Here is an 18,173-nt window from a genome sequence, read left to right on the forward strand (position 1 = left end):
TGAAGGAATTATGAGTTCAAGATACGCTGGATAAGGCATATATTAACGTGCTTGATCATATCACGAAGCGGCGAAACGGAATTCCTAACTGTTTCTGAGACGTAAGACATTTTTATTTTGTAAGACATTTTTACGATTTAAACATAAATTCATTTTTGTTTTGTTTGTTTGTAAAGTTGGCTTTTTACCAGTTACGTCACTTCGTATAGGAGAGCGATACAACCACAAGATCCCTCATTTTCGACAATCTGCCACTCCTAAGTCCCCAGAAGCTACCTTTGTGGCTATATGGTTAGCATACGCGTCTTAGATGCTGGAGACCCGAGTTCGATTTCTGGCGGTAGCTCATGTGATTTGGATCTCACCTTAAGCTGTAGCTCCACATCTGTAGCTCCTCTGTTGCTGCTGAAAGAGACAAACTAATCTAATTTTAAACCAGTTGAGAATGCTCCAAGAGGAGTGCCAGAACGAACTAAAAAAGAAATAATTTTCTTATTATTAACTTCTACAGGCTTTATACCAAGTATTTCATGTATTTTATTATTATACCCATTAAACAATTCTTGTAACATTTTTATCCATTTACAATTTCCTTGAGTACCAAATTTTTTCCACATGTTTTGTTTAAGAGTTCAGGTAAAGCGTTCTACGATATGTTGTTTTACGAAGACACATGCTCAAAATGGAGGGCTCAAAATTGACAAAATCGTAAAATATCTCTCTTTATGATTTACGGTTCCCGAGATACGGCTACTTAAATCTCCCGAAATCGGAAATTTTTTGACCAATATCTCGGGAACGGTAAGTGAGACACGAAAAATGCCACCATTTTCTCAGATAGTTTTTGATACTCTATTGAATGAAGGGCTCAAAATTGAAATATTCGAAATTAACAGATAAACAAACACACACACACACATATTTTATATATATATATATATATATATATATATATATATATATATATATATATATATATATATATATATATATATATATATATATATATATATATATATATCAGTGGCGTATTTACGATTTTGTTTCGGGGGGTTGAAGCCCGGAAGCACTCCTAAATAAGCCATTGATATATATATATATATATATATATATATATATATATATATATATATATATATATATATATATATATATATATATATATATATATATATCGGGTGTTGCAAAATAAGTGTTACATCTCTTGGGAGGTGATTCCTGCCAATGAGACAAGAAAAAAAGTTCTCTTGAACTTTCGGCTATCGGACATAGTTTCAGATCTACAAGGTGCCGAAAGCGTGGGAAAATGACTTTCGGACGCCAATAGTTCGGAAACTATCCATCGTAAAGAGGGCGGGTAAAAAATTTACTGAAGAAGTCGTACCAGCTCTATTGAATTTTGCATATTTCACAATCCTACCACGCACGCGCAAGGGATTCCCTAAAGGAACGTAGGGATTCCCGGATAATCTGCCAAATGAAAATTGCTGTAAATGATATGAATTGATAGGATTTCTACCAGGTAACAATAATTCGTTTGTATCAAGTCGATATCTGGAACGAATACAAAATGGCGGACAACTTCATGCCCGTTGTGTGTGGTTGCATAATCGCCAGGTACGGATGTTGGCCAACAGTGACGTTCTGAGTATTAAGTGTAGTGAATTTGTATTCAAATGCTCTAGAAAGACATCTGGAGTGTCGGTAGAGCGTAACAGATGAAGGAAGGTGATTCACATGTGTGGAAACACGTAACGAAAAATGACCAGAAATATACTCTATAAACGTGAGTTCAAAGAGTCGGAAATGTAAGGAATACAACAAGAACATGAAAGTCATTGCCAATTCACCAATAATATTCCCTCAAACCGATGCAATATAATGTGTACGGTTGCATACCAATAAGGATGCAACAACTGAGGCCAAGGAGACTCACAAAGAAACTGGGGAAACTAAAGGAATGTGACTAGTGGGATCGCATGATCGATATTGAAATGTGGCAAATGTGTATGTTGATATCGAATGGAAAAATGTTAACATGTCCTACTGCCGTTGAGAAACCGTCCCACGTGGGGAAAAATAGGAAACTAACGTTCTAAACTCTGCTATTACATCTGGTGCACTTTCTGGTAAACCGTAACTAGAACCCGAATGTATCAATGTCTCCTCTTTTCTAAGATGTTGTCCCACACTCGACACATATGAAAAGAAATCTCTTAATTCATGGTTCAAATTCTGATAGAACGTGAAAGTAGGAAACTTGTATCTTGCCCTCCGTTTTCGGGTAATATGACGTACTCGAAATATAGGAAAATACCTCCAGAAATTCGTATCTTGCACACAGTGTACATACCAGGACAAAGAGGAAAATGAAGCAATTTGGCACATGTATCACTACTGCTTGAACAGCATACAAATGGAAAATAAATCGACATGAGAAACAAAAGAAAAAAAAGTCTGAAAGCTCTGATTGTTTACAACTGTGCAATAAGAATAACAAAATGAAACACACATGCATATCGGGATGCTGACAAGAGTACTTGCCAAAGAAAGTGGGTACTACTCAAAGAAATGAATACAAAGAAAGTGATGCTCCCTCGTAGTCTCAGGGCTTGAGAGCTCGCTCTCGCGCGCGTGGTCGCAGTTTCAAATCCTGCTTGGAACCCACGGTCTCAGATTCAAAACCGGAGTAGTGGTTCGGATCCCACTTTAAACTGTAGGTCCCACCTGTGCCTAGCCCTGTCGTTGAAAGAGATACTAAACGCCATAACATAAGCAAAAGGAGAAAGTGGAGTAAACACGCACGATGACAGGTAACGCATCGAGGCATTTACAGGGATATTTCTTGTTTGTAACCAAGTAGTCCGGGGTGGAGACACAAGTGGTTCGGATCCTATGTTAAACTGTAGAAAGTCATGATCATCCCATTGAAGGCAATGGCTAACCATCAGCTTTACCTTGCACAAAAATCTTCGAATCGAACACTTACTTCCATCCAGAACTCCACATCAGCTTCAGCACCATCTGTTGTGATTTGCCGAGGAAAGTCATTCCACAAACAAGTGAAAGAATAAAAGCCATCCTTTCTAATGGTTCCGTATGGCTCAATGACAGCTTGGTGTGAAATTGCTACCATGAAAGGCACGACCACAAAGGCAAATAATAATAATAATAATAATAATAATAATAATAATAATAATAATAATAATAATAATAATAATAATAATAATAATAATAAACTAAACATAATCATAATAATCATAATAGGATGTTTGAATAACTACATCTGAAAATGACGCTATGTAGTCAGAATAAGTTGATAACGATTTCAGCTATGTAATACAGAAAGCGCCACTAGAGGCATGGGATGTGTACCTATGTCTGCTGTGACGTATTAGCGTTGGTGAATACACCCAGCAACTGTTTTTAGTCGACAGTTGATTGTCTTGTACGTCCTTCGCTTTGCTGTTCTGAGTTTAGTCTGGCTTGTATGTGTCATTGAATTGCGCCAAGGAGTATTCTACCTTCAGTGCGTATTTCGGTGTTCCTTTTGGGTTTGTGCGTGAACACCTATGTGACATTACGTGGGTGCGAATCGAAATAGTTGTCATTTGTCACTGGGACGTAAATTTTCCCCCTCCCGTGTTCATCAGCACTGGAACAGGATAATGGAGGAATACTCTACCCACGAGCTCACCGATATGCACCTCATCTACGGGGAGGCACACCAAAACAGCCGTCAAGCATGCCGTATGTATCAGGAACGCTTTCCAAATAGGCAGCTACCAGCACATACACTTTTTGCACGACTTGATGCTCGACTGCGTGAAACTGGCTCGCTACTACTTCGTAAGTGGGATTGTGGAAGACCTCGCACTGTGCGCACTGTGCAGTTTGAAGAGGAGGTGTTGGATGCAATATGGGACGATCCTGACACTAGCACACGTGCTATTGCTCAGCCGAGACAAACCCATCATACTAATGCGTTCCGCGTTCTTCAGGAAGAGGGTTTGTACCCATACAAATTGCAGAAGGTGCAGCACATACTACCTACGGACTTTCCCAAGCGGATGGATTTTTGTCAATGGTATCTGCAACAAACACATACCATTCCAGATTTTCCAACAACAGTGTTGTGGACGGATGAGTCAATGTTTACTAGAGATGGCATCTTGAATAGCCACAACAGTCACGTCTGGGATATGGACAATCCACACGCAATACTTGTGCGCCATCATCAACACAGGTTCGCAGTGAATGTGTGGTGTGGAATCGTAGGTGACCATTTGATAGGTCCGTACATTTTTCCTACTACCTTAAATGGTGGGAATTATCGTGTGTTTCTTCAGGACGTATTGCCAGAACTTTTAGAAAACGTGCCGCTTGCAGATAGACAACGTATTTGGTTTCAGCACGACGGTGTCTTCGCACATTTTGACCGGGAAACCAGGGTCGTACTCAACAACATTTTTGGCGATCACTGGATTGGCAGGGGTGGACCTCATCCGTGGCCACCTCGGTCACCCGACCTCACACCGGTGGATTTCTTTTTGTGGGGGGAAATAAAACGGCTTGTGTATGACACCCCCGTGGAAAGTGCTGAGGACCTCGTTGCTCGCATCAATGCCGCTGCTGGGACCATTAGTGATATGCCACATGGATTTGCGCCTACCAGACAAGCTGTGCTTCGCCGGTGTCATCTTTGTATTGACGTCAATGGCGAACACTTCCAACAACGTCTCTGAATATTATAGTGTTTGTGAGGCTTTCTTCGTACTACATAGTTTCTTAAAGTGCATGGTACAAGATACAAATAGTGCAGATCCTGAAGCTTATTGTTAATTTTTTTTCTAATTGTTAATTGTTCTGTGTCCCCCTTTCTTCAGCTCATTTTCTTTTCTTTCTGATGCTATTCTAGCTTTAGTGGGACCTGTGCCGATTTGTTTTATTTATTCTTCGTTGAAATGTGCACAAATTTGAGGCTTTACTTTTTCTATATTTTGAGTGCGTAATATTGTCCCAGAAGAAGTGGGACATGCTAACGTATAGTTACTTTCAAGCTGTATCAGAATTTGAACCATGTCATTTAGAGAGTTATTTCCCATGTTTCGAGTGTGGGACAATGTTCCAGACGAAGGGGGTCGTGGATTCAATTGTGTTCTACTTACGTTGTACCAGAATGTGACTTATGTGTACTAGAACATATTAGAGTTATTCTCCTATGTTTCGAGTGTGGGACAATGTTCCAGTATAGGTGGGACATGGATATAATTGTGTTCTTTTTACGTTGCACTACAATACGAACCAAGTGTAATAGCAGCATGTACAAAGTTAGTTTCTTATTTTTCCCACATGGGACGGTTTCTCAACGGCAGTAGGACATGTTAACATTTTTCCATTAGCTATATGTCGATATCAACATACACATTTGCCACATTTCAATATCGATCATGCGATCCCACTAGTCACATTCCTTTAGTTTCCCCAGTTTCTTTGTGAGTCTCCTTGGCCTCAGTTGTTGCATCCTTATTGGTATGCAACCGTACACATTATATTGCATCGGTTTGAGGGAATATTATTGGTGAATTGGCAATGACTTTCATGTTCTTGTTGTATTCCTTACATTTCCGACTCTTTGAACTCACGTTTATAGAGTATATTTCTGGTCATTTTTCGTTACGTGTTTCCACACATGTGAATCACCTTCCTTCATCTGTTACGCTCTACCGACACTCCAGATGTCTTTCTAGAGCATTTGAATACAAATTCACTACACTTAATACTCAGAACGTCACTGTTGGCCAACATCCGTACCTGGCGATTATGCAACCACACACAACGGGCATGAAGTTGTCCGCCATTTTGTATTCGTTCCAGATATCGACTTGATACAAACGAATTATTGTTACCTGGTAGAAATCCTATCAATTCATATCATTTACAGCAATTTTCATTTGGCAGATTATCCGGGAATCCCTACGTTCCTTTAGGGAATCCCTTGCGCGTGCGTGGTAGGATTGTGAAATATGCAAAATTCAATAGAGCTGGTACGACTTCTTCAGTAAATTTTTTACCCGCCCTCTTTACGTTGGATAGTTTCCGAACTATTGGCGTCCGAAAGTCATTTTCCCACGCTTTCGGCACCTTGTAGATCTGAAACTATGTCCGATAGCCGAAAGTTCAAAAGAACTTTTTTTCTTGTCTCATTGGCAGGAATCACCTCCCAAGAGTTGTAACACTTATTTTGCAACACCCGATATATATAACAGACACAGAGAATTCACTAATGAACTTTTTAAGTTCGTTGAAAATAATGTTCACAGGTTGCTGGGTTTTTGAGTGTCAACCAGTGTTAGTTTTGAAACAGTTCTGTTCGGAACATTTTTTTAAAAGAAAACCACTAAAACATAATTTTATATTCTGCCAATCTGTTTACTAAGTGTACATATTTTTGTACTTGGAGTTAAAAATAGAAGACTCCTTCAGAGAAGTAATGCTCCCGGAAGTAGGAACTAAATACACGGTTCTGATTGGTTGACGTTACCCATTTCTCGCTATGTAGTGTATCATACATATAGCAGAGGTAGTAGTAGCAGTAGCAGTAGTAGTAGTAGTAGGAACGGGTTAGAGCCCCGCAGGGCTCGTCTTGTTCTACTTTGACCCCGTGATATAAATTTAACATCAGCTGCTTCCTTGTGACCAATTTAAAACATTTGACTAGGGTAGCGCGCGAAAAAAGACCCGGCTGTATTACTCTCCCAAAAGGGTCGTAAAAAATAGTCATTTTTGGAACTAATTTAATCAGAAAACATAAATTCTTCTAATGAATTTTTCAGTCTATGGATAAGGCTGGAGCAGTGCCCAGTGAGCCCTACAAACTACTGAAAGTTTGGAACAATACTAAGTATTACACGTATAATTTTGTTTGCCGTTATCGCTTCATTTTGTATACATAACTTTACGTACCGTACCTATTTTTATTTTTTTTTTTTATTTTTTTAAGTTTATTCCAAGATGACAGTACTGGATTACTTTCGGCAATGATGACAACGCTTTTGGAAGTTTGTACACGCTGCTTAAAGATTGTTTAAGTACATTTGAAGATATTTTAATTTGAAAATTTTACCATTGTCTAGTGAAGAGCGCAAGAGTCTTGGTCTTGCAGTTTTTGCAAGAGTCTTGCATGCAAGACCAAGACCAAGACCAAGACCAAGACCAGGAATCCTGATGCAAGACCAAGACCAAGACCAAGGGGTGCAAGACCAAGACCAAGACCAAGACCATACCTGCAAGACCAAGACCAAGACCAAGACTCTTGCGCAAGAGTCTTGCACAAGTACCAACACTACTTGAATTTTTTGTAGAATGTAAAAAGGAAGGGGAAAAATCATTACATCTTTCACGTGAACTTCTTGGCTCCAGTAAAATACCGCCGGAGTGAATGTGCTCCCAGTAGTTTATGCAATCCATGTGAGTCGATCTGCTCCTGTAACATATAGCTACAGTATGTCGTTTTTTGAATCGGTTGTTCACGAGACGACCGACAGCATAATTCTATGAATTGTTACAAACTATAATAACTTCAGTGTCTGATTTACTTTGGTCATCATTTGATCATTCACGACGGCCCATGATTGGATTTTGGGAAATCATATGAAGAATAGTTGTGTCCATAAGAAGTGGATAAGCAAAAATAAACTAGAGCATGTTATAGACACGGTAGCTCAGTGGCAGAGCGTTCACCTCTGGTACATGGGGTCCTGGTTCGATCGCAGCTTGCGCTATGTGAGCTTTTTTGGTGAACAAACACCCTGTGCGTGGGTTTTCCCGTTTCCTCGTACTTTCTTCATTCCTCCATTTCTCATCATCACTGTTTCCCTTAGCCTCAATGTTATAATCGTGGGACGTTAAAGTAGATATTTAATTTCATTTCAAAAACATATTAACGGTGTTCTTCTTCCAAAACTAACGGGAAATGTAGCATTGAACATCGGCAATTCCGTACACCATAGGTGCCGAGGCCTTGGCTCTGAGGTTCAAGCATCCGTTGGAAATTTTTAATGTGTACTTATAAAATTAATATTGAAATAACATTTTCATGACATTGACAAAAAACTTAGCGCATGTGACCGCAAGTTTGATTTCATAGGTGGATGCTTATACGTTGAATAATTGTTTATCAATATAACTTATAGCCCCCTTAGGTATACGGCATATCTAGGATTCAACGATATAACATTATACAACAATAAATAATCTATATTCACAACTGAGAGTGATTTCGTACTTATTTCAAATAACTTGAAGTTTGATGCCGTTGTTATGTATTTCTAATGTAGTCAAAAGTATTTATATAAATTGAGCTTATATAAAAAAGACAGACAGTTGAGTCGTTTTCAGTTTTCACTCAAATTATTCTAAAATATTGGGGCCGCGGTGGCTCAGTGGTAGAGCGTTCAGCTCTGGTGTTTGGTTTCCCACGTTCGACCCAGCCCCCGCCAAGTGAACTTTGAGGTGGACAAACACCGTGTGCGTGGGTTTCCTCGGGGTTCTCCCGTTTCCTCCCTCTTTCTTCTTTCTACCATTTTCATTCATTTTTCATCATCACCGTCTCCTTTAGCCTAGCCGGCATAATCGTAGGACGTAAAACTCACAAATTTAATTTCATTTCATATTCTAAAATATTAAGAGGTTTAATTATTATTATTTTAATTTTCTCTCTCTTTTTTGGTCAATATTGCAAAACATATCATCATCGTCATAATAATAGCTATTCTGCCATTATTGGCAGGTCACTTGCTGCAGCTGAGAAGCTTCGATGACTGTGGTCCTCAGCTAGTCTCTTCGTCTTAACGTAGCAATTTTCTGTCGTAATATCTTTCTTCAACTACAATCTCCTTCGCCTCGTCCCTCTAGCACGTCCCTCATAATACAGTTCCTCCTCAGCTAATGTCCTCCTCTTCATTACATCTAAAATTCTTCTTTTCTCCCCTACTGCTACTATTTCTAAAACCTTCGCATTCGTTTTCCGTTCAACCCAGCTGATTCTCTCCTTTTTTCTCCATGCCCACATTTCGAAAGTCTAACTGTTTTATCGTTTTTGTGTATGTTCTTATTTCTGTCCCATACAGTACATATTAGAATCAGTAAAACAAAATTTCAATATTTAATTGGGAGTTTGTTCAATACAAAGATAAGCTAATCGTGGTTGGAAAGAAAAAATCTGACGCCTTTAGAGTGTAAAAATAATTTTGCAGTTTATGGTATTTCAGAAATCTGTGCCGTCTTGGTTTTCTTTCATGCGTCTCAGTGTCAGGGATAGCCTCCCCAGTTTGGGAACCAGTGGAGTATTGGATCTGTTAAAACATATAAAAATATTACGAAATGTTGTGATTTATCTTATAAGTAGTGAAGCGTGATCACCCATTGAAAAAAAAGTAAAGGTCATCGCCTATGTTGTACAGTATCATCACACGTACACGAAGGTAAAATAGGCCCTATATTACATTTAGAAATATACATTGTATTTCCCTCACTATTGACGCAATGTAGGATTTATTATCCCTTATATCCAGAGTAAAATTTACTTATGAAAATCATAGATTTCTTAAAAGCAAAACTTGCAAGACTCTTGCAAGCAAGACCAAGACTGGGTGTGCAAGACCAAGACCAAGACCAAGACTAGGTGTGCAAGACCAAGACCAAGACCAAGACCAAGACCGAGGGTTCCACTGCAAGACCAAGACCAAGACCAAGACCGCATGTGCAAGACCAAGACCAAGACCAAGACCACCCGGGTCTTGGTCTTGGTCTTGCATTTGCTCATCACTACCATTGTCTGGGTTCATGATCCTCAATTTTTTATGTAAGCCAATCGCCATAATATTATAATTTATGTTCATTGCTACTGCAAATCTAGAATATGATGTTTTATCATCGGGGGGTATCTAAATTCCTTTTCTGATTTTTAAAAAGGCATTTTACACCTGGGAAGCATTCTTTTTAAGTCATTCCAAAAAACAAAAGTTATTGCGTATATAAAGTTGTGTGTTGTTCAAAAGAACTTATGTAGGATGGAAAAACATTATAGACTCAGTAGCAGACAGATATCTAGTTCTCATTCCCTTTTATGTATACTCCTGTAAATAAAGCCACAATCAGCTAGTATTTCCATGACAAATTACACAAGATACATCATGCCTATAATGGTATAAACATGTTTTCAAAGGATGATGTTTTCATGTTGCCAATGTATTTCATTAAGTACTGAATTGGCCCCGTGTAGTGTGGTTGCTAACGCTCTCGCCTTCGGTGCGAGCGGTCCCGGGTTCGATTCCCGGCGGGGCACTCGGTCGAAAAAGTGTGAAAAGCTTTTCCAGGCCAACCATCCTGAATCAGGTTTTCCTCATTCATACCAGGCAAATGCCAGGATGGTACCTAACTTATAGGTCCCAGGCCGCTTCCTTCCTTCCCCAATCCTTTCTTCCTTCCCTTTCCCCAGATAGTGTGCTTGCTGAGGGACATCATCTCTCATACATGACGAGCTAAATGCCGAAAGCCCAGAAATATAAAAATCCTAAATTAAGTACTGATTACATACATCTACTAATTTTTCCAAGTTCTGTTCAGCCCCGAATTTTCTTATGAAAGGATGTCCGTCATTTCGACAATTTGGAGATAGTAACCCTTCATATACGATAGCAGGGCCACGGTGACTCAGTGATTTAGCACTCAGCTCTGGTGCATGAGGTGTCTGCTTCGATCCCAGCTCATGCCGAATGGAGCTTTGTGGTGGACAAACACCGTATGCGTGGGTTCTCTTAGGGTTCTTCATCCTCCCACTTTCTTCATTCCATCATCGCCGTCTTCTTAAGCCTACTCGGCATAGTCGTGGGATGTAAAACTGAAGGATTTTATTTCACTTTCCTACATTTAACCTAGGCGGTGAGAAAGGACGCTGAACTTAAACAAACAAACAAACAAACAATAATAGAAAATGAATTTCTTGGAAGAACCTCCTTGGATTACAGTGGGACTTCATACGTAGTATGTTGAGATCCTATGTTAAGCTGTTAATCCACGTTTTATATAGTCTTGGTGGCGTAAAGGGACATTAAACTCCAAACCGACTATCCACTCACTACTTTAGTGGTTCCCAACCATTTTTGTCTCACATGCCATTTTACTGAACGTCTAGGACGTCGTGATATACCTGTTTGAGCTTTTCTATAAAGTAGTGCTGAAGCTGGAGGCGTTGATTGGTAGGCCCTATAGTCTGCCCCAGAGTTGATTTTAACTATTAAATGCTTCAATATTTTTAAATTCAAATATTTCAACACACCCTGTGGCACTGAGCGTCACTCCGGTTGGGAACCATTGCTCTATCTGCATACATACGAGTATTTTAGATTTTAATCTACGTCTTTAATGAATATATTAGCATTCACCTACATTTTCCTATCTACTTGGGAACTACTTTTTTTACGCTGTAAAATATTGTTTCTTTTTTAAATAACTATTTCTTAATTTTAAATGATGAAAAAAAAAAGCAATTTCAAATTATAAAAACTAGTACTTACCAAATAAAGCTCACTTAATTCATTTTCTTACGCACATAGAAGTCAACAATTGAAACAAACAAATAAATAAACGATTAAAGGCCATGAAAGAATGCACCACCTTATAGCTTAATAGGGTCTGATCTATTCACGAATGCGGTGATCCACGTGCAGGTTCTTCATCTCAAGGTCAATGACGAGTAACATAACCTCTCTATCAAGGTTGCCAACAACAGCGGTTTCATTTAAGTCTTGATTTTTGTTCTACTCTTCAAGTCTTATTGAACTCATTCTTGCTGTTATTCTCTCTTACATGTTCGCAATATTTTTCTTATATAACATTATCATGGACGTCCAGAAGGGGAAAGGGGAGGTTGTAATCTCTCCCTGGAAATCAAGTGAACGAATAATTTGAATTTTTTCGCGTGTGAGGAATATTTTTAAATTTAATTCTCCAATGTTTTGTTTCTTTGAGTTTGCAACTTGTGTTGTAAAGGTACTGTCAACGGCGCCGATCCTAGGGGGCCGAGGGCTCCCGGTCCCCCAAAGCTGATGTGGGTCCAATATTGTATTTAATAATGTACAATATTTGGCGTAATTTGAATGCAATTTGTCTTCAAATCCTCATTTATGCCTTCTGCATCTGAATGCCGCCCCCACAAATTTACAGAGAAATCGGCGCCCTTGGGTACTGTGTCTGTTAGAATGGTACTGGGTAGTCTACGAAATTTCAAGTATTTATATTTTTTGCTGAATACTATGCCATGAATATCTTGATTATATTACTACGCAAATCAGGCTCTGGGCGACTCCTTTCCGCCTCCTTTCTCTTTCTGCATCCCAAGTTACGACCATCTTATATATGAAAATGAAATGAATTTTTTGAGTTTTACGCCCCATGAATATGCCGGCGAGGCTAGAGGAGACGGTGAATATGAGAAATGAATGACATGGTGGAATGAAGAAAGTGAGAGGAAACGAAAGAACCCCAAGGAAACCCATGCACACGGTGTTTGTCCACTATAAAGTTCACTTGGCGTGAGCTGGGATCGAACCAAAGACCCCATGCAGAGGTGAACGCTCTACCACTGAGCCACTGCGGTGGTACCAAATATTAAAAGACTATCAATATTTTTAATAAGAACTTCGTTCTCTCCTGAGACAAATTCTATGGATGCTCATGTATATAAATGTTTACCTGGATCCGCTTTCTGTAAAGCCTGCACATTCCATCATCTGTCATCGTTTGAGTTGAGCAGTTTACCGCATATGCATTTGTTGTTGTTGTTGTTGAAGTTATAGGGTCCCTATTCGGCATTGAGGCCTTTCAGCATAAGAGATGAATCTACAGTTTAAAATGGATTCTGAACCACTGTAATGCATTTTTCCACCGAGAATCGAATCCGGGACCACATGCATCAACGACTCAAATTGGCCACTAGACCAAGGCTAGGGAATAGATACACGTCTCTCGTGTGGATGATTCCGGATATTGATTTCAAGAGACAATACACTGAATAATGATTTTCTCCACCTTATTCAGTCTGTAATATACAAATTGTCCAGTTTCTTACATCTTCTGCAATTTCTCAATTCGACTAGGAGCAGGGTTACCCATAAGAGGCTCGTGGAAGTAATTTTTCTTTTAAAGTTTGTTTCATTCAACTGTATTTTTTGCAAGTTTGGGGTCCTTTACAGAAACTTTTGTCTGGGGACCAATAAAGTCAAAGGCCAGACCTGATGTGTATCCAAAATTTGTTAATCACTGTAATTTGGTTCTTCGGATTTAGCGTCCCTTTGCAACATCGACGCTATAGGAGAGATGAACCTACAGTTTGGAGTGGAATCTAAACTACCGTTAATACGTTCAAATGTCAATGCTCTCTCTCTAAGAACTTAATTCCAGGACATCGTGCATCAATGGCGTGGGTGCTAGTTACTAGATCAGCGAGGTGAGCATCACTGTAAATTATTTCCTTGAACTATTAATAGGATAATGCAATAGAATTAATGCAACAAAATAAAATTTCTGTAAAAGAAGTCATAATTTGCTATAAAATGTTCGATTTGCTTCTCATTCATTTCTAAAGGCAAACAAAGTCTTGAAATAAATGACAATTAAAATTAAAACTGGAATCAAAATAGGTAATGAAAAGTAAACAGTACTTATATGCAATAATCTCAATCAAGAATGGAACTCTTGACAATAAAGAGTTCTTTGAATGATTTGGTAAAGCGTAAGCATAATAAAGATTTGAGACAATCTGCGCCCGTAGTAGTACACATGCTTGCTTTTAGGCTAACATTTTTTATAGAAGTATAGCTGCTAGAAGAACATTCTGCCTTCTCTCTGACTATATATATAATTCACCTTTTCTCTGCATATCATGGCTTCTCCGCTAGTCTAGTCGCTAGCATGTGTGCCTTTGGTACATGGGTCCCGAATTCGATTCTCGGTGGAAGATCAAGGAAGTATGAAGGCATTACAGTGGTTCGATTAGCTCTACATCTTAAACTGTAGATCCCGGTTTCACACAGCCTCTGTGTAGAAAGGGATTCTAAACTCCAATTCAATTATCAATCTCGAAATCACACGCTTCCTTCACAGGTATAGTGGCCAACACGCGCTTTTGTTGCATGGGGTCCCGGGGACAATTCTCGGCGGGAGAGCAAAGAAATTTGAACGAATTACGATGGTTGGGGATTTCACCTTAATCTCTAAATTCATGTCTCATATAATTTGATTGCAGAAAGGGGACATTAAACCAAGCCATATGTCAAAAAACCGAGTTCAATAATTTTTGTATATAACGTTACTTGAAACAAAACAGGATTAACTTATCAATGTTTAAACTTGTATGCAGTATTGATAGGAGTAATGATATACTATTGAATAAACAAGTTTATTTGTTAATTACTACCACGTGTACCAAGCGCGCACCCAGAAATTTTTGTTGCGAAGGGTCCAAGCTTCCAGAGGTCCAATACTACAAATCACTACATCTATATAGTATTGAATGGGTATTATTCTTCTGACCCAGAAAAGACGATAAGTAATTGTAAAATACTTTTACCTATATTTTTAGGAAAAAATGATAGATCAAAATTGTCTATAAGAAAAGCAGTACAGATAAACTGTAGGATCAAATTTTCATGCAACTTCAATCATTTCGCTGTTAAACAAGTATAGTTTTATTGAGAAAGAGTACAAATGTATATTGAATTAGGAAGTTTTGGGGCAGTCCGGATCGGTTGATTCCCCTGTGAGTGCGCCCCTGTACTCTACAGTGCACGAGTTTACAAGATGAAATCTAAATATATTACACAAAGATTATATCGATTAGAAAATAAATTTAGTAAATACTGAAAAATGATGTAAAAGAGTGATAATAGTTACTAACAAGGGCGCCCATATTGTGGTTTCCACGGGGAGCAAGTATAAGCGAGGGGGCGCGGTGGCTCAGTGATAGAGCGTTCACCTCTGGTGCTTGAAAGAAATGAAATGAAATCTTTGAGTTTTACGTCCCACGGTTATGCCGGTTAGGCTAAAGGAGACGGTGATGATGAGAGATGAGTGAAATGGTGGAATGAAGAAAGTGGGAGGAAACGGGAGCACCCCGAGAAAATCCACGCACACGGTGTTTGTCCATCACAAAGCTCACTTGGCGGGGCTGGGATCGAACCCGGGATCCCAAGCACCAGAGGTGAACGCTCTACCACTGAGCCACCGCGTCCCCCCCTCTGGTGCTTGGGGTCCTTGGTTCGATCCCAGCCCCCGCCAAGTGAACTTTGTGGTGGACAAACACCGTGTGCGTGGGTTTTCTCGGGGTGCTCCCGTTTCCTCCCACTTTCTTCATTCCACCATTTCACTCATCTCTCATCATCACCGTCTCCTTTAGCCTAACCGGCATAATCGTGGGACGTCAAACTCAGATTTCAAGTATAAGCGACATTTCAAATGTAGTCTCAAATTTTGCGATACCTATTCTAAAAAAATCTATTGGGTTTTCGATCTTCCGAAGTACAATTTCCTCTAGAGGGGGGCGAGCGCCTACCTTGTTCCCCTTGATGGGCGCCCTTGGTTACTAATTTACTCTTTGAATATGCAGTCAACAGCAAAAGTATATTCTTTCTGACTGCTATTAACTCCATTAGGTTGGGTCCAGTAATTCTGCTGCTTTCACAAATGCCTGGACAGATGCATTCCAACTTTACCCCTAACATTTGAACCAGGAGACCACAGTTGATAAGAATATGGAATGCTGAAACAGACTTTTGCTGTGGAGTTGATGCACGGAGAATTTTCTCCATTTTAAGATTCATCTGTTCTTTGGACTGTGTTGTCCAATGAGTGCTATATATCAAAGATATTATATTTCGTTATTTGTATAATGTTTTATTTCACTACATATTGCATGTAAGAAGAATGAAAATAACGCTGATTGAACATGAGTTGGAAAATGGTTGAAATTAACTGAAAATATCACTTCCGGAACACTGAATCAAATACGTTTGTAAATCTCTGTGTCTATTCATGCTTCTACTCCAATTTCCCTCATTCTCGTAACTTTTAATCTCCTGTTTATCACACTGAGGATAAACTGAAATTGAAATTGAAGCATATTTGGACCTACGGGAAAATGAACCCGACCCTGTCATTGATAGAAATCAAATGCGTTAACCACTTACCTATGCCGATCACTTACTTGATGTTCTACAGAAACTGTTAGCTAAACTTTTCATGTAAGGCCTGTCTGAAGACACGATCATTAATCGAGTTAATTAATTTTTTTCATCAAAATTTATTGTTACGGTAATTGTTATTAGACTTCCAAACTGTTGTGCAGAAGTGATGAAAGTCTTATAGCACGGCTTTGTCCGTCCGTCGATAGGTATCAGAGGAAAACGGTAAGAGATCTCTAGATACGTTTTTTAAATAATCAATTCAGAGTCCCAAGGATACGTTCCATCTGCTCCGTTAACTCTCTATTCAAACCGCAAATGGTTCAAATTAGTCATTTCCGATTTCAACACTTATCGCCATAGAAAAAAAAATGGTAATAACTAGCGGCAATCGGTTTTCTGCAAACGATTTAGGGTTTCGAGAGAATATACTATCAACACCCGCAACACTTTATTAAAACCGGAAGTGGTTGAAATTTATTATTACTTCCGTTTCAATACTGATTTCCGTAGAGGATAAACGGTAAGAGAGATTGAGATACGTATTTTTGGAATTGATTCAGCGTCCCAAGAATAGGTTTCTTATCCTCTGTTAAACCTCTATCCAAACCAGAAGTGGTTCAAATTAACAATTCCGATTTCAACATTAATCACCATGTAACAAAACGACATTAGATAGCAGCAAGTGCTTTTATGCAAACTATTCAGAGTCTCAAGAGAACTTACCACTACAAACTAGAACACTCTATCAAAACCGTAAGTAGTTGAAATTTGCTACTACTTCTGATTTCAATACTGATTTTCATAGAACGAAAACGGCAAGGGATATCGAGATGCTGTTTTCTGAATCGATTCAGCTTCCCAAGAGTAGGTTCCACCTCCTCCTTTAACCATCTATTGCATCCGGAAGTGGTTAAAATTAACTGTTTTTACTTTTAATATTTATGCTATAAAACAAAAACAGCAAGGCATAGCGAGTAATGGGTTTTTGATATGGGTTCAGCTTCTCGGAGGAACAGGCTCTACCTTTGATCTTATTAATCTATTGCAACCAGTAATTATAGATATACTGCTTCAAGTTCGAGTATTGAATTCCCATAGTTTAGAAATTTAGTGTAGTTTGACACTGTGTAACCAAACTCATTTGTTGTCATTCTATTATTGCTTTCGACCAACCCAACTCCATAATTTCACAAATTCAATCTATTTTACACCAGTTATTCTATAGTCACGTATAAGAAAATATGTCTTGTGCAAAAAATATACTTATACATTACAAGAAACGTAACTAATAATTATACGTGGCAAACTCAGTCGTGTGTGATTTTTAAAAAAAAAAACGTAAAGTGGAACAGAAAACTATTTTACACAAAACAACATAGTTCTGGCAATACCATAATTCTGTCACTATAGAACTTGATTGCATTGGTGGATTGGAAGGTTATCGTGCATCATTACGGGCAGAATGATGCACTCGGGCAACTAGCTTGAGTGCACCTAGCAATTTGAAAGAAACACCTGAAACTAGTCAACAGGTGTGTCATATATCACGCTGACAATGCAAGACCCCATACATCTTTTACGATTCATCAGAAGTTGCGAGAACTTGGCGGGAGGTATTAATATATCCACCGTATACCCCAAATCTTGCACCATCAGACTATCATTTGTTTAGGCCTCTCCAGAATTATTTGGCTGGTGAAAATTAGTTTGAAACAAAGTAATTAAAAATCACGAATCACATAAATAAATAAATAAATAAATAAATAAATAAATAAATAAATACAGTAAATAAATAAACAGAAACAGCAAGTTCTATAGCAACAGGATTACGGTACTGCCGGAACAATGGCAGAATTTCATCGATTAAAATGGTGTATATGTGGTTTCTAATGTTATTTTTAAATGACAATAAATGTCCCCTTAATTTTG

At 38.7% G+C, this 18,173-nt stretch overlaps 1 protein-coding gene across 2 annotated transcripts in view; it reads right to left on the reverse strand.

Annotated features, from left to right (window-relative positions):
• Positions 1–18,173, reverse strand: part of LOC145677706 (major facilitator superfamily domain-containing protein 12-like) — an 89,352-nt gene that overhangs the window by 60,578 nt on the left and 10,601 nt on the right. Inside the window, exon 1 of one of the 2 annotated variants that reach the window (XM_081748118.1) lies at positions 11,580–11,749. The exons of the other annotated variant lie outside the window; for it this stretch is intronic. The gene's annotated coding sequence lies outside the window, so the exon portion shown is untranslated. Of the gene's footprint in view, positions 1–11,579; positions 11,750–18,173 lie in introns of those variants that run through there. 2 annotated transcript variants of the gene reach the window in all.

Source organism: Thermobia domestica, chromosome 2 (assembly GCF_964235325.1).
Source record: "Thermobia domestica chromosome 2, izTheDome1.hap1.1, whole genome shotgun sequence".
Taxonomy (NCBI): Eukaryota; Metazoa; Arthropoda; class Insecta; order Zygentoma; family Lepismatidae; genus Thermobia; species Thermobia domestica.